This window comes from Canis lupus, chromosome 29 (assembly GCF_011100685.1).
Source record: "Canis lupus familiaris isolate Mischka breed German Shepherd chromosome 29, alternate assembly UU_Cfam_GSD_1.0, whole genome shotgun sequence".
Classification (NCBI taxonomy): domain Eukaryota; kingdom Metazoa; phylum Chordata; class Mammalia; order Carnivora; family Canidae; genus Canis; species Canis lupus.
Window position 1 is genome coordinate 35,528,739 of NC_049250.1, and position 24,910 is coordinate 35,553,648.

The following is a 24,910-nucleotide window of genomic DNA, read 5'->3' on the forward strand; positions in this document are numbered from 1 at the left end:
GCTCAGTTAGTAGAGTATGTGACTCTTGATCTCAGGGTAGTGAATTCAAGCCCCATGTTGAGTATAGCTTACTTTAAAAAAAAATTAAATAAATAAATAAATAAATAAATAAATAAATAAATAAATAAATAAAAAACAAATAGCTTCTGCACATTGAAGGAAACAATTAACAAAACTAAAAGACAACCTACTAAATAGGAGAAGATATTTGCAAATGACATATTCAATAAAGGATTAGTATCAAAAACAGATACAACTCAACACTCAAAGAATGAATAACCTGATTTAAAAATGGGCAGAAAAAAAAAATAAAAATAAAAATAAAAAATGGGCAGAAACATGAATAGACATTTTCCAAAGAAGACATAGAGATGGCCAAAAGACACATGAAAAGATGTTCACCATCAGTGATCATCAGGGAAATGCAAATCAAACTACAGTGAGATATCAACACACATCTATCAGAATGGCTACATAAAAAAACACAAGAAACGAGTGTTGGCAAGGACATGAAGAAAAAGGAACACTTGTCTACTGCTGGTGGGAATGCAAACTGGTGTAATCCCTATGGAAAATAGTATAGAGGTTCCTCAAAAAATTAAAAATAGAACTACCCTATGATCCAGTAATCACACTACTGGTTATTTACTCAAAGAATACAAAAGTACTAATTTGAAAGGATATAGGCACTCCTATGTTATTGTAAAATTATTTACAATAGCCAGATTATGGAATCAGCCAAAGTGTTCACCTATAGATGAATGGATAAATAAGTTGTGTGTGTGTGGGGGTGTATGTGTGTATATATATATTCCATTATATATTCCACACATATATATTCCAATATATATTCCATATATATATTCCACACACAATATTCCATTGTGTGTATTGTGTGTGTGTGTATATATATATATACATATACATATACATATATATATACACACACACACAATACACACAATGGAATATTTTTGAGCAATTTAAAAGAATGAAATCTTGCCATTTGCAAACAAGGATGGAGCTAAAGAGTATAATGCTATGTGCAATCAGTCAAAGGAAGACAAATACCATATGATTTCAGTCATATGCACAATTCAAAAAACAAACCAAGTGAACAAAGGGGAAAAAAAGGGAGAGACACAAACCAAGAAACAGCTTTAACTATAGAGAATAAACTTATGGTTACTAGAGGGGAGGTAGGTGGGGGGACAGGTGAAATGTGTGATGAGGATTAAAGAGTACACTTATCATGATGATCACTGAGTACTATATAGAATTATTGAGTTACTATACTGTACACCTGAAACTAATCTAACACTATATATTAACTATCCTAGAATTAAAATTTTAAAAATTTAAAAAAAATTTAATGGCAATCCAGCTATGTTCCCTGCAAGAGGGTTCCTCTTCTGAAAAGCAATCTCAGATCCCAGAGTTATAAAGCTAGGATACACAAATTTTCCCCAACGGGTCATGAGGAGCAGAGCACAGCATAGCCCCTTCATTCCTGGGCCAGTGTGTACTACTGACTGGGAACACAGTGTCATATCATGATTATTGATTTAGGGGGTATACTATATTCTGTAGGGTGATGCCACATTTCTGTAGGCTAGCTTCTCCATGCTATCTCTCAGCTTTCCACTTACCAAAAAGCTGCCCTATCGTTCTATCAAATCAGAAGCTGTGACTATAGGGAAAATATTCTGAAAGCCTTTGTGAAGTCTGTTGTCTGAGACTATATGCAAGAAAGGCATACCTGTAACCAAAATATATCAGTTTTGATCAAAATAAATCAAATTGTCACCAAGCTGGTCAGCTGACTTCCTTGAAAGATGGGCTCAGCTTGGGCTTTGGTTGTATATTTGTCAGGTTATAGAGTTGGCATTGGCAATGCCTTTAGTGAATTGAGCTTCCATCTCTGCTACTGTGGCTTCCCTGATCATAAGTCCACAGTGCTAGTGCCAGGTGTGGATCGAGAGTTAGTCTGACTGATATCAGGTAACCACATCATGTTCTTTATTTAGTTTAGGGCCTGTTCTGTGATGGATTGTTTCTGGTGATGTTGACACTTTGTTCTCACTCCCACAGTCTACCTGCATGCCTCCACATCAGAGTTCTTTGTTGTCTTTAGATCTTTCTTCTTCCAGGTTTCTGAACAACCAGCCTACTCATTCCCCATGGCATGAGTCCATACATATTCTTGACTTGAGCTATATCTCTTCCCACATAAAGTGGATGCTCAGGTGCACCACCTGAAGATCTGCACATTGGGAGGCCTTCTCTTCATCACTGTCTTTCAAGGCCATGCCTGAATGGGGGTATAATGCATCAGTAGTTCATTTTCAGCTCACATCCATATACCAAGCCAACCCAGTCCTGAAACAAGGTTGGACATTTTCTTTCCCCATCAATTGATCTTAAGAAACCCAGTGTGAGGGACCTCGGTGGCTCAGTGGTTGGGTGTCTGCCTTCGGCCCAGAGCATGATCCTGGAGTCCCAGGATCAAGTCCCACATCAGGCTCCCTGCATGGAGCCTGCTTCTCCCTCTGCCTGTGTCTCTGCCTCTCTCTCTGTGTGTCTCTCATGAACAAATAAATAAAATCTTAAAAAAAAAAAAAAAGAACCCAGTGTGAACTGAGAGAGTGGTACATCAAACAATGGTCAATGACAGGTGATTGAGCCACTTATTCATGCAACTGAGGTGTCTCTGGCTTTCTTAATGCCCAATCCCAGATGAATGACTTCTCTTTTGTGAATTTTTTGCTGCTATACACCATCTTCCCACCACCATCACCACACACACAGACAGACAGACAGACACACACACACACACACACACACACACCTAAACTTATGAACTGATTAGAGTGAGATGATAGAACTCATAAGAGACAGTCCTATTAGCATTGTCATATGGTATCCCATGGTCACCTGTGTCATATCTACCAAGGCCTAGGAGAATGTCAGGAACTTTTCCTTTGAATGGTGTTGAGTTCACTTTTCTGTATGTGGCATGGCCCTGCTCTGGAAGTTTAGGGTCTATGCTATCATACTCCAAGTGGAGTGTGATATAAAATTCACATGACCTCTTTTCCCACCAGAATTACTTCTAATAACGTTAGAAGATCTGCCAAGGAATATGGTGCAAATGCCAGGGATATTGGCACCACAGTCTGGACATACTTCAGAGTCTTTTCTTCTTTTAGTCTCACTTAAAGATGATACCCTTTCTTGTTACTCAGTAAATGCATTAGGGCAATATTCCCAAGTACGATATTATATTATCCCTCAAACCCAAAAGGACCTACTAGTCATTACCCTTCCTTCTTAGCAGTCGAAGGTGTGAGATGCAATCATTTATACTTTATACTAGAAAAAAAGTTTCAGCATGCTTCAGATCACTCTACCTCCAAAAGTTTCATTGATGTGTCAGGTCCATGAACAGTTTTAATAGAATTTATCTCACTTTGCTGGGGCTCAGATACTCCTATACACCTGTCACTTCTTTTCATCTGATCCCAAAATAATATCCTGGGAAATCTGGAAAATATGTCAGAAAACAGAAGAGTTAACATAGCCCTTGAGCAAGACTGTAACTACTACTGCCTGTCCTGTAACGATATGAACTCTTTTCAGGGGTAAGAATGGAAAATAATTTAATCTCCAAATCAGTGAGCCAAGAACTTTGACAAATTCAGTCAGTATGTACAGTTCCCATATATAGAAACTTCATATCTACCATCAGATTATCAAGCATCCCAAATGTTTCAAAAAAAAAATCAATTCCAAGACAATACTTTTATGTGGTCCATTACCATCAATGTTATTAAATCTTTAAAATCTTATTGACATTCTAAAAAGCATCAAGCAAAGCAGATCATAGGTCAAAAAAAAAACAAACCTTAAACATATTTATACACATACACTTTTAATATTTTCCCTTCTCTCCCAGCAGTATTCCATTTGCCTGGCTTCAGCTAATTATCCATCTCCTTTATAAACTAATCTTCCTGTAATCATAATTAAATGTTAGTACCACATGCTCTGACTCACCACAGTAAACTTTTCCAAGCCCAAGACTACAGCAGACAGTAACTTTCTGGGGATACATAAGTCAACATCTATCCATCACTCTCTGTGTCTCTCATGAATATATAAATAAAACCTTTAAAAAAAGTGTGGGGGGTGGGGGGATGCCTGGGTGACTCAGCGGTTAAGCATCTGCCTTTGGCCCAGGGCATGACCCTGGAGTCCTGGGATCAAATTCCGCATCCGGCTCCCTGCATCTCCCTGCTTCTCTTTCCTGCCTATGTCTCGTCCTCTCTCTTTCTCTCTGTCTCTCATGAATAAATAAAATCCTTAAAAAAAATTTGTTCATCAGCCTCATTTCCTGTGAGCTCCCAAAATATACAACTCATTGCTTACTGAACATTTTAACTTAAATGTCTCTTATAACATTCAATTAAATAGTTCCACATTTCAACATATTATCTTATGACCCCATTCTACTTTCCCACTCCCCGAAGATTCCTCTTCACTCAAATAGATAGCAATATTATTCAAAAAATTATCCAAGTTAGAAAGATAAAGTTTATTCTAGATGCATCATTATTGCTGATTCCCTACATATGATTATTATAAACCCTGAACATTCTATCATTCTAAAATATGTTATCAAAAAATAAAAAATAAAAAAATAAAATATGTTATCTACTTCAACATTTTACTAGCCATGACTTAGCACCAAGCTTCATTAGTATCTCCTTGAATCATAAGATTGTCATCTACTTTCTTCCAGTATGCCCACTTCTCCAATCTATTCTCTAAACAGTTCATACTAAGGATATTTCTAAAATGTTCATTTATCACTCTCTTTCATAAATACATAAATGTTAGAATAAAACTCAAACACCTAGCTATATATAGAAGCCCTTTGTGATCATAGCAGTATATTTTTAGCTGCTCCTGCTATTTACTCTTGACTACAACTTAACTAAAACAAATGCAATCTCCTGAATGGGCATTGCAGGTTAAGGCATTGGCATCTTCACACAAGCTTTTGTCTCTTCTTGAAATTCTAACCCTAGCCCCTGCTTCATATTGCAAAGTGCTATTTGTCTTCCAATACTCATCCCATTGTCAACTCTTCTGGTAAACTTTTCCCAGCATAATAATAGAATATATATTTCCCTCCTTGGCCCTCAATATCCTCTGTAGCACTTAACACAAAGTACTGTAATCATCAATTTTTCCCCCTCAATAAATGGCAAAACAAGTCATTCTTACACTGGTCTTCATGTCAACAAAATCAGTAATTAATTGTCATAAAAAATTTTTTGACAAAAAATATAAATCTGATCTCTGTCAAATATCTGAGAAATTTTTCTAGAGTTCACTCTTTTGCCAAGAATCATTAATCTAAAATGTAAAGAGAAATGGGCAGCCCAGGTGGCTCAGCAGTTTAGCACCAGCTTCAGCTCAGGGCATGATCCTGGAGACACAGAGTCCCATGTCAGGTTCCCAGCATGGAGCCTGCTTCTCCCTCTGCCTGTGTCTCTACCTTTCTCTCCTCTCTGTTTCTCATGAATAAATAAATAAAATCTTAAAAATAATAATAATAGTAATAATAATAATAAAATATAAAGAGAGAATATAATGAAATTAGGAATAATAATAATTCTGATCACTTAATATTTTAAGTTTTTTTTTATTTTAGAGGTTTTTTTATTTTTTGATTTACAAAAAAATTGAGAGGGAGGTACAGAGGATTTCCACGCATCTCCTACCCCTAAATATGCATAACAGCATCTATTATCAATAATTCTCACCAGAGTGATACATTTTTTACCAAGTTTAAACTTACATTGGCACATCATAATCACCCTCTAGTTTACCTTAGGGCTCACCCTTGGTGGTGTACATTGTGGGTCTAAATAAATGCATCATTACATCTATCCATCATTTTAAGTTGTATATATACAGAGCATTTTAATTGACCTAAAAATTCCTTGTGCTCTACCTCTCTGTCCTCCCACTTCTGTCATCTGCTGATTTTTTTTTTTAAGATTTATTTATTCATGCATTCAGAGAGGGGAGGGGGGGCAGAGACACAGGCAGAGGGAGAAGCAGGCTCCATGCAAGGAGCCCCATGCGGCACTCGATCCCGGGACCCCAGGATCAGGCCCTGGGCTGCAGGCGGTGCTAAACTGCTGCGCCACCGGGGCTGCCTTCCTGATTTTTTTTTTTTATTATTATCTTCATAGTGTTGACTTTTGCCTTTTGAGAAAGTCATATAATTGGAATCATACAGTATGTAGCCTTTCATGATTTGCTCTTAGGCCTATGCATTTATATTTCCTCCATGTCTCTCCAATGGCTTGATAGCTCATTTTTTATTTAGTGTTAAATAATATTTCATTGTCTGGGTGTACCATGATAACTGAATTTTCATTAAGTGTCCTCTCTGGTTTCATATTATTTTATTCCGGCGTCATGTGAAATTACTATATATCACCTATTATATTTTCATGAAAAGTAACTGCACAACATACACTCTTCTTCCAGTAAGTTTACTATTGTTTTCAAACAGAAACTAAAGATTGAATAATCCTTAGTAAAATATATTCTACGTTTCTAGCACATAGTAATATTTTAAGCAAAATTAAATGTTTTACTATTCTTTTCTTTTGAAAGAGTCTTTCCTTACTTATAAATTATAACATAAAAAGAAAAAGCCAAACTAATTTTAAAACATGTTGCACTAATACATAGAAACAAATAGGATGAAAACAAAAGTGGTCTAAAATATTTGCACCACGCCAAAAGCAATTCTAAGAGGGAAATATATAGTGATACAGGCTTTAAAAAAAAAAAAAAAAAAAACAAGAGAAAGCTCAAATAAACAATCTAACCTTGCATCTAAAGGAACTAGAAAAAGAAGTATAAACAAATCCCAAGGTGAGTAGAAAGAAAGAAATAATAAATACCTGAGGGGAAAGAAATGACATAGAGATTGCCACCACCACCACCACAACAAAAGAACAGAAAAAAAAAAAATGCAACCAAAAACTGGTTCTTCGAAAAGATAAACAAAATTGATAAATTTTTAGCTAGATTCATCTAGAAAAAAAAAGAATCTCAGTAAAGAAAATTAGAAACAAAAGAGAAGTAACAACTAACACCATAAAAATACAAAGAATTATAAGAGAAATACTATGAAAAGATGTCAAAAAATTGGACAACTCAGAAGAAATGGACAAAATTCCTAGAAATATACAGTATTCTAAAACTGAATCAGAAAGAAACAGAGAATCTGAAGAGACCAATTACTAGTAACAAAATAGAATCAGTAACCAAAAACTACCAAAAAATAAAGTCTAGGACCAGACAGATTCACAGGTGAATTTTACCAAACCTTAAAGAATTAATATCTATTCTCCTCAAACTACTCCAAAAAATAGAAGAGGGATAGTGGGAAAGGAAGGAAAGCTCCCCAATACATTTGAAATTGCCCTAATACCAAAACCAGACAAAGACATCACACACAAAAAAGAAAACTACAGGCCAATATCCTGATGAACATAGATGCAAAATTTTTCAATAAAATATTAGCAAACTGAATACATCAAAATAATTATTCCTATGACCAAGTGAAATTTATTCTGAAGATACACATATGGTTCAATATTCATAAATCAATCAATATCATATACCATCAACAAAATGAAGAATTAAAAATCATATGATCATCTCAATAGATGCAGAAAAAGCATTTTACATAATTAAAAATCGATTCGTGATAAAAACTCTTAACAATGTGGTTTTAGAGGGAACATACCTCAATATGATAAAGGTCATCTATGAAAAACCTACAACTAACTAACATGGTAGTCAAGGGTAAAAAATGGATGGTTTTTCCTCTCAGATCAGTAACAAGACAAATGAAGTCCACTCTCACCACTTTTATTCAACATAGTACTAGAAGCCCTAGCTATAGCAATCAAATAAGAAAAAGAAATAAGAGGCATTTGTATTGGTAATAGAGAAGTTAAATGGTCACTACTTGCAGATGACATGATACTATATATAGGAAACCAAAGATCACCAAAAAATATGAGAAATAATATATGAATTCTGTAAATTTGCAGGATATAAAATGAATACCCAGAAATCAGTATCATTTCTATATGCTAATAACAAAAGAGCAAAAAAAGAAATTAAGAAAACAATTCCATTTATAATTGCACCAAAAACAATAAAATACTTAGGAATAAACTTAACCAAATAAGTGAAAGGCCTATACTCTGAAAACTATAAAACACTGATGAAAAATTATTAATGATGACACAAACAAGTAGAAATATATTCCATGCTCATCGATTGGGAAAATTAATATTGTTAAAATCTCCAAACTACCCAAAGAAATCTACAGATTCAATGCAATCTCCATCAAAATACCAACAGCATTGTTCACAGAACTAAATAATTCTAAAATTTTTATGGAACCACAAAGAACCCCAAATAGATAAAGCAATCTTGAGAAAGAACAATGCTAGAGAAGGATCACAATTCCAGGTTTCGGGATATATTACAAATCTGTACTAACTGAAACAGTATGGTGCTAGCACAAAAGAAGCACATTGATCAACAGAACAGAATAGAGAGGCCAGAAATAAGCTCACATTTATATGGTCAATTAACCTACCACAAAGGACAAAGGATATACAATGGGAAAAAGATAGTTTCTTTAATAAATGATACTGGAAAAGCCGGACAGCTACATGCAAAAGAACTAAACCACTTTTTAACACTATACACAAAAATAAACTCAAACTGCATCAAAGACCTTAATGTGAGACCTGAAACCATAAGAATCCTAGAAGAAAACATAGGCAGTAATTTTTTTGAAATCAGGCATAGCAACATTTTTCTAGATATGTCTCTAAAGGGAAGGAAAACAAAGCAAAGATAAACTATTGGGACTACACTAAAATAAAAAGTCTCTACACAATGAAAGGGACTATCAACAAAAGAAAAAGAAAACCTACTGAATGGGAGAAGGTATTTTCAAATGATGTATCCAGTAAGAGGTTAATATTCAAAACACATAAAGAACTAATAAAGCTCAGCACAAAAAAAAAAAAAAATGGCAACAATTCAATTAAAAAACAGGCAGAGGACCTAAATAGACATATTCCTAGAGAAGACACACAGATGGCCAACAGACACACAAAAAAGATGTTCAACATCACTAATCCACAGGGAATTGCAAATCCAAACCACAATGAGATATCAGTTTACACCTGTCAGAATGGCTAAAAAAAATCACAAAGGCAAGAAATAACAAGTGTTGGCAAGGATGTGGAGAAAAAGGGACCCTTTTACATTGTTGGTGGAGACATATATTAGTGCAGCTACTACTATGGAAAACAGTGTGGTGAGTCCTTAAACAAATTAAAAATAGAAATACTATACATGATCCATTAAGTCCACTACTATTTACCCAAAGAAAATGAGAACACTACTTCAAAAAGATATACACCTCTATGCTTACTGCAGCATTATTTACAATAGCCAAGATACAGATGTAACCTAAGTGTCCATCAATAGATGAATGGATAAAGATGTGGTATAGGGACTCCTGGGTGGCTCAGTGATTGAGTGTCTGCCTTCGGCTCATTGTGATCCCGGAGTACCGGGATCGGTCTCACATCCGGCTCCCTGAGGGGAGCCTGCTTCTCCCTCTGTCTGTGTCTCTGCCTCTGTGTGTGTGTGTGTGTGTGTGTGTGTGTGTGTGTGTCTCATGAATAAATGAATAAAATCTTTAAAAAAAAGATGTGGTATATATGTATAAAATTAAATGGATAAGGATGATGTAGTATACACACAATGGAATATTACGCTGCCATAATAATGATATCTTGCTACTTGTGATAACATAGGTGGATCTAGAGAGTATTGTGCTAAGTAAAATAAGTCACACAAAGACACATACTACATGATTTCACTCATATGTGACATCTAAAAAACAAAAAAATGAATAAACAAAGACACAAAAGAATTAGACTTATAAATACAGAGAACTGATGGTTGCCTAGAGGAAGGCATTGGACGATGGGCAAATTGGGTAAAGGGGAATGAGAGATACAGGCTTCTAGTTATGGAATGAAGAAGACATGGGAATAAAAGGCACAGCAAAAGAAAAACAGTCAATGAGATTGTAAAAGTGTTTAATGGTGACATATGGTAGCTACAATTGTGGTGAGCATAACATAATGTAGAGAAGCTGAATCACCATGCTGTATACCTAAAATTAATGTAGCATTGTGTGTTTATTATATGCAAATAATTTAAAAAGGATTGCATTGTTTGATTTTCCTCTATGAGGATTCTAAACTATAGAGATATTCATAGAAGACATAATTTTACATATTAATTACTTTTTATTTTTTATATATATTTATAGATAGATGATGATGACAGATAAATAGATGATAGATAGAAATTATATATCATGTATTCTAATTTGAGGCAAGAATAAATTATCTTGGAAAGCTGCAAAAGACAAGAAATTTATTTATAATATTAGAAAATAATTTTCTTTTGCTCCAACCATTTTTTTTTCTCCTTCAGAATTCAACAGAACCGAAAACTTTTCTAGGTCTTAGGAGACAGTAGTGAATAAAACAAAGTCTCTCCTAAGACTTTGCATTATATAATATGTAAAGTCAAATGATGGTAAAACTTAAGGGGAGAAACATGGAGCATGGGGTGTGGCTTTATGTAAGGAAGACTATCTGATGAAATGAAATCGACTCAGAGAGGAGACCTGAAGTGGGTGAGTGACCAAACCAGTCATACAGCCATCTGGTGTAAAGTAATGCAAGAAGAATAAATAATAATGCAAAATCCTGAGGACAAGCTTAACATATTTAAGGAAATGCTAGAAAGCCAGTGTGGACCTTGGCTTTTAATTTGGATGAGATTAGAAGCCTTTGGCATAGTATGATTTAAATTTAAAATATCACCTTGATTGCTCCATAGATAAAAGATTGTAATAAGTACAAGAGCAAGGAGAGAAAGAGGAGACCATTTAGGAGGCAACTGCGGTAATTTATGTGAGAGATGATGGTACCAGCAAAAGTGTTGAGTAACAGCCTTCATGAGCTGACAGTCTGGATGTGGAGTATAAAGGAAGTAACGCTGAGGATGATTCCAATTCTCTGGTCAGGCAACTTGAGTAAAATTGCAACTTACAGAAAAAGGGGAGTTCTAGGGGAACTGGTTTTGAAAAATGGGAACCAGTAGGGTATTTTTGGCTGTGCTGGTGTGAGATACCTATTAGATATCTAGAGCCTGGGCAGGTAGTTGAATTCATAGGAGAAAACTAGCCTGATTATAGAGCAGTTGTGGCAGACGTATCCTGTCCATATCCTCTCAGGACCCACCATTTGTACTTGTATTTGTTCAACCTTCAACTATGAGTACTTGCTACTCAGCTTAGGGGCTTTCTCTGGACATTGGATTGCCTATACGTGTGACAGGTTTAAACTGTCCAGGAAAATGCAAGGAATGGATAAATCTGCCCCAGGAAACAGATAAATCTGAAGTTTCTGCTATGCACTGGATCCCAGAATCCCCAGTGGAAATTAAACTCTGGTTCCCACAGTGATAACTCACCCAAAAGGTACCATTCATTGGTGCCTACACTTCCTTGTCTCACTTTCCCACACCCCTATAAAGTTTCCTGAGATCTTCTTCCAAACAGCTGCTTACACTTGATTTTTCATCTTGTGGTCTGCTTCTGGGAGAATCTAAACAAAGATAGTAATCCTTAGTGTATAGATAATACTTAAAGCAGTAAGATTGGGTGAGATACTAGGGATTACGTGAATATGTCAAAGAAAATAGACCCAAGGATTGAGTGTTGGATGATTCCTACCTACCCTTAGAGGTAAGGGAGATGAGGAAGCAGGATTGATGACTAAGAATAAATAGTTAGTGATAAAGGGGGGGGAATTGAAGAATTTCTTAGTGTTCTACAAAACTAAGTGAAGATAATATTTCAAGAAAGAGGTTGTGATTAAGAGTGTCAAATGTCACTAGTCTGGGAAAATAGTAATCGCCACAAACAAAATATAGGATTTTGTAGCAGAAGATGGAGGGAATTAATAAAATCTACTGCTCAATAGGTAAAAATTGAAATGAAAAATGAGTTTCAAAGTCTATTTCCTACTGAGTTTTTGAGTCAGATATCTGGACAGACGTTTTGCCTTGCATCACATTTTTATCTCCCAATAGTCCTTTCTTGCCTAAAAATCTATGATTCAGTTAGCTATCCAACTATCTGTCAATAAGTAAAGAAAGGGAAAATGATAAGACAAAGTGGGTGATTGGTAAAGGGATGTCTTTAAGAAAAGAGGAGAAATGGAGTCCAAAAGGATGTTTTATTTATTGTTTCGTTGTTTGTGGGCATTACTTTATTTGTGTGCAGATTAGATGCTTTATATAATTCTTTCAAGTGTTATACCTCAAGCATAAATAAGCATAAATATATTTTAATATAATTTAGATCAATACAATTTAATGTGTCTAACAAAATGGGCTCCAAGTAGATTGCCACCAATTCAAACGGCAATCTATTCTCAGATGGATATGATTTATAAGATGCAATATTCTCATTTCTTTCAACAGAACAGCAAATGCCAATTGAATTAAACAAGAAAGGAAACAACACAGGTCCATATGACTAAAAAGTTTAGAAACATGATTGATTTCAGATGAGATTTATGCCTGTGGTTCAAACAAAGTGAACAGGAACCACTTCTCAACTTCCTTCTTTTTGTTGGCCTCATTCTTGGGAGGCTTCCCCCTGCAGCCCCCAAATGGGCTGCAGGTTATAGAGAGCTTGAAGGGTGGGCGGAGAGAAAGAGAACTCAAAGAGTTTTCTTTGAGTGAGATAGAAAGAGTGATTCTATTACCCTTCAGAAGAAAAATGAGAGGAAGAAGGAAAAGCCTAAGATGAATCACCACCCCCAACTGGATTAGAAACATCAGAAACAATTTTAACTCTACTTATTCAACAAATATTTTTTGAGCATCACTGCTTCTTCAACAAATATTTTTGAGCATCACTGCTTTTGTATCAGATATTAGTAAAGCCCCAAAGAACAGAGAAGTATATATCCTGCTTACTAGGGCATTGGGCCTGATGCAGCAACCATCACAGGGCCTTCAGTGATGGGAGTACGGAGTTGGCAGTCTAGAATTCATTCTGCATACACCCTGCTAGAGATATACAATTTAAAAAGATAAACACATTGATTAGTGACTTAATTAGATACAAAACACAAAAAATATCAGAATGGAATTAATGTTATGCTGAAAAATAAAATAGGGTGATGTGATGGAAAGTGACTGGTGGCCATTATAGATTGGTGGTCAGAGGAGGCCTCACTGAGCTATTTGAGATGAGTTCTAAATGTTGAGAGTGAGTCAGCCCATCCAAAGATCTGGGGAAGCCCAGATTAAGAATGAAAAGATCTCAGAAAGAACTTAATCTTTAATGTTTATGGAACAGAAAGAAGATCACTGTGACTACCTAGTCTTGGAAAAGGGGAGAATTATATTATATGAAAGTGAGAGCAATAGTAGGGGGCAAGTGATATATGGCTTTATAGCCTGATAAGGAGTTAGAATTTAATTCTGAGTATAATGATAAGCGTAGATTTAAGGAGAGTGACATGACCTAATTACTGACTTAAAGAGTCATTCAGGCTATTGTGTAAAGATTGCAAGATACAAGGTTAAGGGTGGAAGCAAGAGGACTAAAGAGAACTACTGTTTTAGTTACGTAAAATATGCTCATTGCCTAGATGAACATGAAAATTACTGTGAAAGAAGCAGAAAGATTTGGCATACGTTTTGGAGGTAGAGTCAATGGAATATATTGATTGCTTTATATGGGGAATAGGCTAAATAGAGGAACCAAAGTTAAATATTATATTTTTCCCCCTGGGTTAATGGATAGATTAAGGGGGCATTTATTTGGATAAGAAAAAGAGGGAGTTAGCAGATTCATAAGGGGGAAATAGGCATCAAGAATCTCATTTGCCTATGCTTATCATCAGATGCTAATAAGGTAATCATGTGGCAAAGCTCAGCAGGGAGCTGGACACAAACCTGGTGTACAAGGAAAGATCATGAAGGGAAATACAGATTTTGGAGTCGTAAATACATAAAAGGATATTGAAAGAAATATGAATCAACTAGTCAAGCTAATGAGAGTTAGGCCAATAAACTGGATATAGGGAAAAGGGAAGAGACCACAGCATAAAAAGGATGAACAGAGGAAGAGAAATCAGCAAAGAGCCTGGAAAAAGGGTCTAGATTACAAAAACTAAGACAAGAAGAAATTCTTTCAAGTAGGAACTGGTTAACTGAGCTAAATACTAATAAAAGGGTAGATCAATGGCCACCAGATTTAGTGACATGACCTTGACGAGAGCTCTCTCAGTGGTGTGATGGGACGAAAACCAGAGTGGAGTAGACTGAGTAGAGAAAATAAGGTGACCAAGCGGATACAGTGACTATGGTAACTCTACTGGTGAGAGATTGGGTAGAAAGGAAAGATTATTTACTTAAAAAAAGAGATACTAATGGAAGTATATTGGTAAACACTATTCTGAAACAAATTGTTGGAGAATTTATTCATTACAAGGTATGCAACTTTCTCTTTCATCATTCATATACTAGTTTAATACAACATGTCGTCTGCAGTCCAGGATGCTCTCTTAAAATGCAAATGATTATGGAAGTTGTGATATAATCCAATCAAAGTTAAAAACAAACGATAATTTTCAGATTTTTTAAACTCTTATTTAGCTTCTCAGAATCTGAGTGTTGTAGGACATAAAAGTTTGAATCAGAAGAAGGAAAAGAGTAAGTGAAAGCAGTATAAGAAAGGAGAGGGTTGCAGAGTAGGAAAGAGGGAATGTAAAAATATGCAAACAGTTTTCTTTTTTCACAATTTCATTTGCATGTTCTTGGGCATTATTATACATTTTGGGGGACATGAACTCATAAATTCACAAATTTGAAGTTCTGAGTTTGAATTTTAGTTTTGCCACCTAATCTCTGAGATATAGTTTCAATATTGGAGAACAGAAAGAATGTTATGTCCTGTAAACCTACTTCTGATATAGAGTTTTGTGATGATTAAAACCAATGAAAATAAATAAATAAAATATCATACATCTTAAGAAAAAGAAAGGTCAAACAGAGCCTTGGATACTCTAGTTTTGGTACAATTAAATACCATACAGGTGTAAATTATTATTCTAGTTTATCAACTAAAGAATTGGTTCACATCATGTTTGAATCTACATACTTATTATAAAGTCCTAGATTTCTTATCAAATTACATTTGATGCTTCACGCAGATTAAGATGTAAATTAGCTTACACCCAAAGATTGGAAGATAGGGATGTTGGTTGAAGCACTGTATCTCAGTGCGATGACTCCTGGGAGCATCTATCAGACAGAACTATGCAACAAACGTTAAAAGAAGTTGCATGCTGCCTTTGTTTCTTCATATACTTTACATTTTTCAGCATCGGAGTGAACACCGAACTGCACTCACAGAGGAAATCTCAGTGTGACAGCTTTTTAGTGCATTGCCATTTCCTAAGTGCCTTTCCCATTGACATCTGCTCTGGAATTCTAGACTGCCAACTCCGTACTCCCATCACTGAAGGCCCTGTGATGGTTGCTGCATCAGGCCCAATGCCATCAATATTAGCCCAAGCTGTAGAGAAATTCCTGTAAATGAAGATTAAAGAAAACCACTTTGTAATTGGCTGAGCCGTGGCGTTCATGAACCTTCTAATGTCATAAATCAACTTGCGCTGTACAGACACTGACTATTTAATGAATAGCTTCGTGTTCTGCCAAGGGTCACCAAGGACAAGACATTTGCATTGGTGCAAAATTTCTACCAACCTCTATATTACTCTTAGAATCAAAATATTGTCACATTAGCAAAAATAATTACTGAGACAGCATCAGACACTTTTCAGAAGCTAAGAAAAAATAGTATTTTTTTCTCTCTGCATATATTTACTGTCTTCTCTCTGTAGCCTACTACATGTATTTTTATGTACAGCAATATAATAGAGCCAACATCTCCAGGAAGAAATGAGCTGTATTTATATAGTGTCACTGATTTTCATAATTTCATATTTAAATGTATAAAATGTACTCAAGGTTTAAACCCAACAACAAAATTCTCGGTCCAGGGAATGGATTATTGCCGGAATAATTTAAATGGCAATTAAACAATCATTTAGTGTATCTTAATATGATTAATATAATCTTTCACTAAACTTTTCCTGATTAATTTGCTGAACAGTGAGAAAAAGTTCTTTGCTACACCTGGAAAACACTGATAAATATAGCTTATAAGTAGGGAAGAAATCGAATTAGTATAAGAAATATTGGAAGAGAGTTATAAAGAATTATGAGCATCAGTCACATTCTATTAAAATAGGTAGAAAAGTATTAAATGGTCTTGTTAGTCAATTTGAATTTTTATTTAAAAATGTATCTATTTCTGAAATAGAGTTTACATTTTAAATGGTTATTTAAAATATGATCTCTAAGACTCAAAATTCTGTTTTAATGCTTATATTCATCCTTAGTCATTAAAACCATCCATTACTAGAACTGGTATTTCAAAATCGGAGTAACCCAGGAGGAAGATATATTGACCTGACATAGCTACTTCTGCTTTTATCCTGTGAATTTCAAAAACTGGCCTGGTTAATATCAGGACTAGCAGCTATAGTTACATCTTCTCTCCAAATTTGAAGGCAAGGGAAGAAACTAGAAAAGTCAAATCAATTTAAATCCCATGGAACTTTTCTTTACCATTAAGATAAAGAATGTATTTTCTGCAGATTAACAGATGAAGTAGCATAATATCCTATCAACACACAGGCTTTGGAGTCACATTACCTATGTTCTTAATCAGGAGTGGCTAGTAATTAGCTATATGATCTTAATTAATTAACCTCTCTTGGTCCCTGTTTTCTCAGTTTTAAAATGGAAATGATTATAGGAAATACATTTCTATGATTGTCAACTCTTCTTTTCTCTCATTGCCAACTCTTTGTTTAAAGTAATACCTAGGGCAGCCCGGGTGGCTCAGCAGTTTAGCGCCACCTTCAGCCCTGGGCGTGATCCTGGAGACCCAGGATCGAGTCCCACATCGGGCTCCCTGGATGGAGCCTGCTTCTCCCTCTGCCTGTGTCTCTGCCTCTCTCTCTCTCTCTCTCTCTCTCTCTCTCTGTTTCTCATGAATAAATAATTAAAAAAAAATAAAGTAATACCTAATTTTTAGCTGATTGCATGGTCATGTGGCAAAAAAATTATCAGACTCTTCTCCCCATAGGGCTAGCTATATCAGTAAGTTATAGTCAATGAGATGTAAGTGGAAGAGATGAGTATAATCTTCAAGAAACATTCTTAAAAAACAAAGAAAATATCCATCTTAATTCCTTTCCTACTTTAATTGGCTGCAATTCAGACATTATGACCTGACCTGGAGTACCCATGTTGGATCACAGGTATTCTTGAGAACAGAAGTCACATCTATTAAAGCAAGGAATCACATGAAGCCTGGGTCCCTGACACTATAGAGCACCATTCCAGCCCCTGATGTCTATGTCATCAAGGACAAGCCTAGTGGCTTAAAATAGAAAGGATAATTTCTTACTCATGATCCTTTTCCATCTTGGATGAATAAAAGGCTCTACTTCATCTTGACCTGAATCAGAGACCAAAGCTGATGGAAACTTCATGGCATTAGAATATCATCTTCAAAACAAAAGAAAGACAAATGAATGAAGTGCTCATTAGATTTTAAAGGCTTTTTCCCAGAAATGACACATTGCTTCCACTCATAATTAATTGGCTAAGACAAGTTATATGGTCATGTCTAACATCAAGAGTTTGGAGAAGTACAATCCTATCCAGTACCTGGAAGGAGAAGAACCAGAAACATCACTGAATAACACTAATGATGATCACAACCTTCTATTGTGGAACATTTAAGTGAGGAATTTTTTTCTATTGTTTAACTCATTGTTACCTTGTGTTTCCTACCTCTTGTGATTGAACCTAAACTTACCATTCTATCAGATAGTATTGGTTATAAAGATAAAAGGAAATGGAATTCAAGAAGCACCTTATGCCACCTGATACGTGATAACCACTGGGTAAAAGTAAGCCACAGTATCATCATTTTCACTATATTAGAGTATCACAGTAGTCAGAGATGAATGTTTTGATCTGTGAGTAGAATTAATGCTCCTGTTCCATGTCTTTGATATCCCCGAGTCAAAAATCATTGTCCAAAAATTAACTGTGAGGAAAGTAATGTGTTGGCAGTTGTAGTTTTGGCAAGTATGTAGGATATAAGGAAGCCCTCCTGCTGGAGCTGTCAGTACTTCTCAGTTGGAACATCTCAGGAGCCTGTTTCAGAAGAACATGATAAAGTACTTCTATCTGTGCCAGAATGCAGCACCTCAAAGAATTTCTAGATCTGCTTACAAGTAAAGATGCCTTGCCTAGTACAGTTTCTCAAATTTTCCACAAGGGAGAACTCAGCCTCTACAAAATTTTAACACATATTTTCACCTTCATACAGACACACACAGATTTCTTTGAATCAACAAGATCTTAGAGAAATTAAAAATGCATACTCTTTAGGGAAGGTTTAGGACCCCAGATTTAATTCCATGCCAAAGTGTTTTTCTTGCAGACTTTTAGATATCAAAATAGAATAAAGATATGAAGAGGGAATTATAATGAGAAAGTGTAATGTCTTCATTCCTTTTATTTTGTTTCTCTAGCACCATTTTTTTCTGCTTTTACTTTTAAATTAGCTTTTACTTTTGCAACAAGGAAAACAAGCAATATGAATCTCTGTCTCATAGGCTAGAATATTACATTCCCTGTTGTGTCAAGAGAGGAAAGAATGTCAAAATCCACATTTTATTATGCATGTTGTGCTGTTTATAGTGTCCAAAGCTTTATTGTTTAATAATCCCACATTCCCCCACCCCCATATAGCCACATTCAGGGATGTCTCACCTATCTAGAATACAATTATCCACAGTAATCCAAAATGTTGCCTCTAAAAAGGAAAATGTGACCATGATTCTTCCTCATTTAAATCTCTAAAATTGAATGACAAAGAAAATAAATCAGTTTTCCAGTCCTCTTCATTTGAGAATCTATAGTTCACATCACTGATTACTGGAGTCTGTTCAACAATTTTGGAGTCAAGAAGCACTTCTATGATTTAGCTCTCTTGAATTCTTTTCTCAATGCAATTTTCTGATGTGCAGAATAAAATGCATTGTATGCTCATACCCCCTGGACTAGATTTATTCAGTAATAGCAAAAGTGACTTGCTTTAAAAGTAGTTATATAGAATGGGACTTTTAAAGCACCTACTGTTCTATATAATATCCACATTAAAGGTGTTGGTAATTTAATCCCACTTTATAACCTTTATTCATTTTCATCTAAATTCTCATTGACATAGAATATAAATCATAGGAAACCAAAATTAGAGAAATTGATATAGAATACTGACTTGTTTTATGGTGTTAAAACATAAAAAAGAAATTTAGAATGAAAGGAAGAAAAGAAAGAAAAAGAAAGAAAGAAAGAAAGAGGAAAGAGAAGAAGAATGATGCAGTAGATCCCAGCAGGTCAACTCTCTCACTGCCACAACTAGCAATAGCTGGATAAATTACAAAACTCTGGTTTTAAAGGTTTCAGGGATTTCTGTAACTAAGGAGGATTGTTTGATGAACTAAAATGCCAGAAAGAATGGAACTTTTTCAAGATAAGCTGATGATTACCAGCTGTGTCTTTTCTCTGTGGGTATTTGGCAATCTTCTGTGTAAGGTTTTTGTACTTGTCCACACTTCAGGCTTTCTTAGGCAGAAATCTCTAATGGGGGAAAGAGATGCCAACAATGTTTTAAGTAGCCACATGGGACTGGAGAGGATAAAAATGGCTTAAAATTTCTAAAGTTCTAGCACTATCAGAAAAATTATAAAATTACATTCTGTATTAGATTATAAGAACTCAAGGATAATGTTATAACTTCTAGAGTTACCACATAATAATAGTGATAGAATGTATAGTATATTAATGAAATTTTTAAAAATGGAGTATTTTTTTAAAATCTGATGAATCTAAAATAAAGCAAAAAAAATAAAGAAAGAAAGAAAACATAAAAGATGGGCTAAATGCAGATTACTAGTGAAGTAACAATATAGTTCCAATACATAGATAACTAAATTAAAAGTAATTGGAAAAAATACTCTAATTAAAAGAATAGGATATAAGGATAAATTAAAATTAAAAACCCTAGGAGTACAAAGGTACAGTAGGAGACTTTACTATTCCACTCTAAACAATGGATAGATCATCCAGACAGAAAATCAATAAGGAAACAGTGGAGTTGAACAACACTACAAATGAACCTAACAGACATACAAACCTTTCTATCCAAAAGCAGCAAAATACACATATTTCTCAAGTGCACATGGAACATTCTCCAAGATAGATCATAATAAGACAACTCTTTAAAAATTTAAGAAACTGAACTATATCAAGTATCTTTTCAGTCTACAATGGCATGAACTAGCAATTAATAACAACAGGAAAATTGGAAAATTCACAAGTATGTGGAAGTTAAACAACAATACACTGAAACAACCAATGGGTGAAGGAAAAAATCATGAGGAGAATAAAAAAAATATATTGAAACAAAAAAAGATGGAATACAACATACCAAAATTTAAGAGATACAGAAAAAGCAGTTTTGAAAGTCCTAAGTTTATAGCAATAAAAGATTACATTAAAAAAAAAAGATCTCAAACAACCTAACTTTACACATCTAGAAACTAGAAAGCAATGAGAAAACTAAAAACAAAATTAGAAAAAGGAAATCATAAAAATTGAAGCCAAATAAATCAGAGACTAAAATAAAATCATTAATAGAGGTAAATGAAATAAAGTTGGTTTTTTGAACAGATAAAGAAAATTAACAAACTTTTAGCTACCTTAAAAAAATAGAGAAAACAAAAAATGAAAGAGGAGAATTTACAATTAATACCACAGAAAGACATAGGATCATAAGACTACTATAAACAATTATATGCCAATAGATTAGAAAAGAAACTAAATGAAATGGATTGACTCCTAGAAACATACAGCCTACCAAGACTGAATCATGAAAAAAATAGAAAACTGGAAAAGACCAATTTCTAATAAGAAGATAGGCAGTAATCAAAAAACTTTCCCAAAACAAAAAAAAAATAAAATAAAATAATTAAAAAAAAATTTAAAACCCAGGTCCAGATGACTTCACTGGTTAATTCTATCAAATATGTAAAAAGAATTAATTAAAACTCTTTTCAATCTCTTTCAAAAAATTGAAAAGGAGGGAATACTTCCAAACTTCTTTTATAAGGCCAGACAGAATCTTGTAGAATACTACAAGAAATCTAGAAACCAATATGCCTGATCAATATAAATGTAAATATCCTCCATAAATACTTATTCAACAGCACATTAGAAAAATGATATACCAGAAATGCCTGGGTGGCTCAGCAGTTGAGTGTCTGCCTTTGGCTCAGGGTGTGACCCTAGAGTTCGGGAATCGAGTCCCACATCGGGCTCCCTGCATGGAGTCTGCTTCTTCCTTTACCTATGTCTCTGACTCTCTCTTTCTGTGTCTCTCATGAATAAAGAAACATTTTTTTTAAAAATGATATACCATGATCAAGCGGGATTCATTGCTAGGGTGCAAAAATGGTTCAACATACTGAAATCAATAAATGTGATACACATTAGCATAATGAAGGAGAAAATCATATGACCATCTCAATAGATACCAAGAAAGTATTTGACAAAATTCAAAACTCTTTCATGATAAACATTTTCAAGAAATTGGGTATAGAAGGAATATATGTCAGGGCACCTGGGTGACTCAGTCAGTTAAGCAACCTACTCTTAGTTTGGGCTCAGGTAGTAATCTCAGAGTCATGAGACTGAGCCCTCCATTGGGCTCCACACTCAGTGCAAAGCCAGTATGAGATTCTCTCCCTCTCCCTGCCTCAACTCATACTCACAATTTCTTTCTCTCAAAAATAAATACATAAATACATAAATAAATAAATAGAATAAACTTCAACACAATAAAAGCCACATATGACAAGCCCACAATTAACATTATGCAGAAAGGGGAAAAGCAGAGCTTTTCTGGATGTCCACTCTCATTACTTTTATTCAACATAGTAATGGAAGTCCTAGCCAAATAATTAGGCAAGAAAATAAATAAAAGGCATACAGACTGGAAATAAATAAATAAAATTGCCTCTGTTTGTGGATAGCATGGTCTTATATAAGAAAACATAAAAAAAAAAAAGGAAAGGAAAGAAGGAAGGAAGGAAGGAAGGAAGGAAGGAAGGAAGGAAGGAAGGAAAGAAGGCAGGCAGGAAGGAAGGAGACAGAAAAAACCAAAGACACCACCAGAAAACTGTTAGAATTAGCCACTGAAGTCAGTAAAGTAGCTGGATATAAAATCAACATGTAAAGAGCCCTTGTGCTTCTATACACTAACAAACTATTTTAAAAAGAAATAGACATGAATATTTCATTTACATTAACACCAAAAAGAATAAAATACTTAAGAATACATTTAAGTGGAAAGAAAAAAAAGAATACATTTAAGAAGGTAAAATAAATCTATACACTGAAAAGTATAAAACATTGATGAAAGAGGTTAAAAAAGACACAGATAAATGGAAAGATCTCTCAGGTTTATGAATTAGAAGAATAAATGTTGCTGAAATGGCCATACTATCCAAAGCAATCTAAAGCAAATCTAAATCTAAATCAGTGTAATCCCTATCAAAATTTCAAAGGCATTTTGCAGAAAAAGAAAAAAAAGAAAAGCTAACCTAAAATTCATATAAACCTGAAAAGATCCTGGATAACCAAACCAATATTCTTAAGCAAGAACTAAGCCAGAGACATAAGATTCCCTGACTTTAAATTATATTACAAACATATGGTAATCAAAACAGTATGGTATGGGCATAAAAATAAACATATGGACCAATGGAATAAAAAGTCCAGAAAGAAACCTACACATATCCAATCAGACCATCTTTGACAAGTGCACCAAAAATACAAAACAGAAAAGAATTGTCTCATCAATAAATGGTGTTGTGAAAACTGGATACAAGTGAAAGAATAAAATCGGATCACTATCTTACACCATACACCTAAATCAACTCTAAATAGATTAAAAACTTAAATGCTACGACCTGAAATTGTATATCTCTTGGATCTGGTCTTGGCAAGATTTTTATTTTTTGAGTATGATATCAAAAGCAAAGGCAACAGAAACCAACTAGACAAACAGGGATGCATCAAATTAAACAGCTTCTGCCCAGCAAAGGAAACCATCAACAAAATGGAAAATCAACTGAGAGAATGGGGGAAAAAGTATTTGAAAACCACATTCCTTTCTCAAATGAAAGAAACTAGAATATGTTGCCAGCTAATCTACCCTAAGAGAAGAATTAAAGTTCTAAACAGAAAGGAAATGATAATAGGAGACTTGAAACATCAAGAAGGAGGAAAAATACAGTAATAACAAATATGACTAAGTATAACACTTTCCTTCTCTTCTTGAATGTCCTAATCTGTTTGACAGTTGAAACGAAAATTATAATATAAAGCTAATTAGGGGCACCTGGGTGACTCAGTCAGTTAAGTGTCTACCCTCAGCTCAGTCATGATCCTGGGGTCCTGGGACCCAGCCCTGCATTGGACTCCTTGCTTTTAGCAAGGAGTCTGCTGTTCCCTCTCCCTCGCCCCACTGCTTGTACTCTCTTTCGTGAGTACACTCTCAAATAAAATCTTAAAAAATAAAAAAATATTAAAAAAAAACGATAAGAGATTAATATCCAAAATATGTAAGGAACACAGGCAACTCAATAGCAAAATATCTAATAACCCAATTTTGAAAGGAGCAAAGGAGCTGAATAGATATTCCTCTAAGGAAGACATACAAATGGCCAACAGTTACATGGTTCTCAGTATCACTATCAGTAAAATGTGAATCAAAACTTCATGAGATATCACCTTACACTTGTTAGGATACCTATTATTAAAAAATAAAAGAAAACAAATGCTGGCGAGGATGAAGAAAAGGAAACCCTGATACACTCTTGATGACAATATAAATTGGTGTTGCCATTTTGGAAAACAATACAAAGGCTCCTCAAACATCTTAAAATAGAACTACAATATTATTCAACAACCCTAATTCTGGGTATTCATCTAAATGAATTGAAATCAGGATTTTTTTTAAAGATTTTATTTATTTATTCCTGAGAGACACAGAAAGAGAGGCAGAGACACAGGCAGAGACACAGGCAGAGGGAGAATCAGGCTCTATGCAAGGAGCCCAATGTGCGACTTGATCCCAGGACTCCAGGATCATTCTTAAGCAACAAGTAAGCCAGGTATCAGTTAAATATGAGATTCTCTCCCTCTCCCTACCTCAATTCATACACACAATGTGTGTGTGTGTGCATGTGTGTGTATCAATATGAGATGATAGATGTTAACTAAACCTACTGTAGTAATCATTTCATAATGATTTAAGTCAAATCATTGTCCTATACACCTTAGAGTAACAACCCAGGAGAAAAAATAGACAAAGAGCTTGAAAGATATTTCATAAAAGAAGATACACAAATGGCTAATAGACATGTGTAAAGGCAGTCATCAGGGAAATGAATATGAAAAT

At 34.7% G+C, this 24,910-nt stretch overlaps 1 long non-coding RNA gene across 8 annotated transcripts in view; it reads right to left on the reverse strand.

Annotated features, from left to right (window-relative positions):
* LOC111093241 overlaps positions 1 to 24,910 on the reverse strand; it is a 110,329-nt gene that overhangs the window by 58,250 nt on the left and 27,169 nt on the right. For 2 of the 8 annotated variants that reach the window (XR_005380903.1, XR_005380902.1), the window contains 6 exons: positions 19,935 to 20,025; positions 19,156 to 19,241; positions 17,777 to 17,877; positions 15,466 to 15,822; positions 3,411 to 3,543; positions 1,998 to 2,311 (listed from right to left, as the gene is read on the reverse strand). This is a non-coding gene — a long non-coding RNA (uncharacterized LOC111093241). Of the gene's footprint in view, positions 1 to 1,997; positions 2,312 to 3,410; positions 3,544 to 15,465; positions 15,823 to 17,776; positions 17,878 to 19,155; positions 19,242 to 19,934; positions 20,026 to 24,910 lie in introns of those variants that run through there. The other 6 variants (XR_005380907.1, XR_005380905.1, XR_005380909.1 and 3 more) reach the window with 4 other exon arrangements.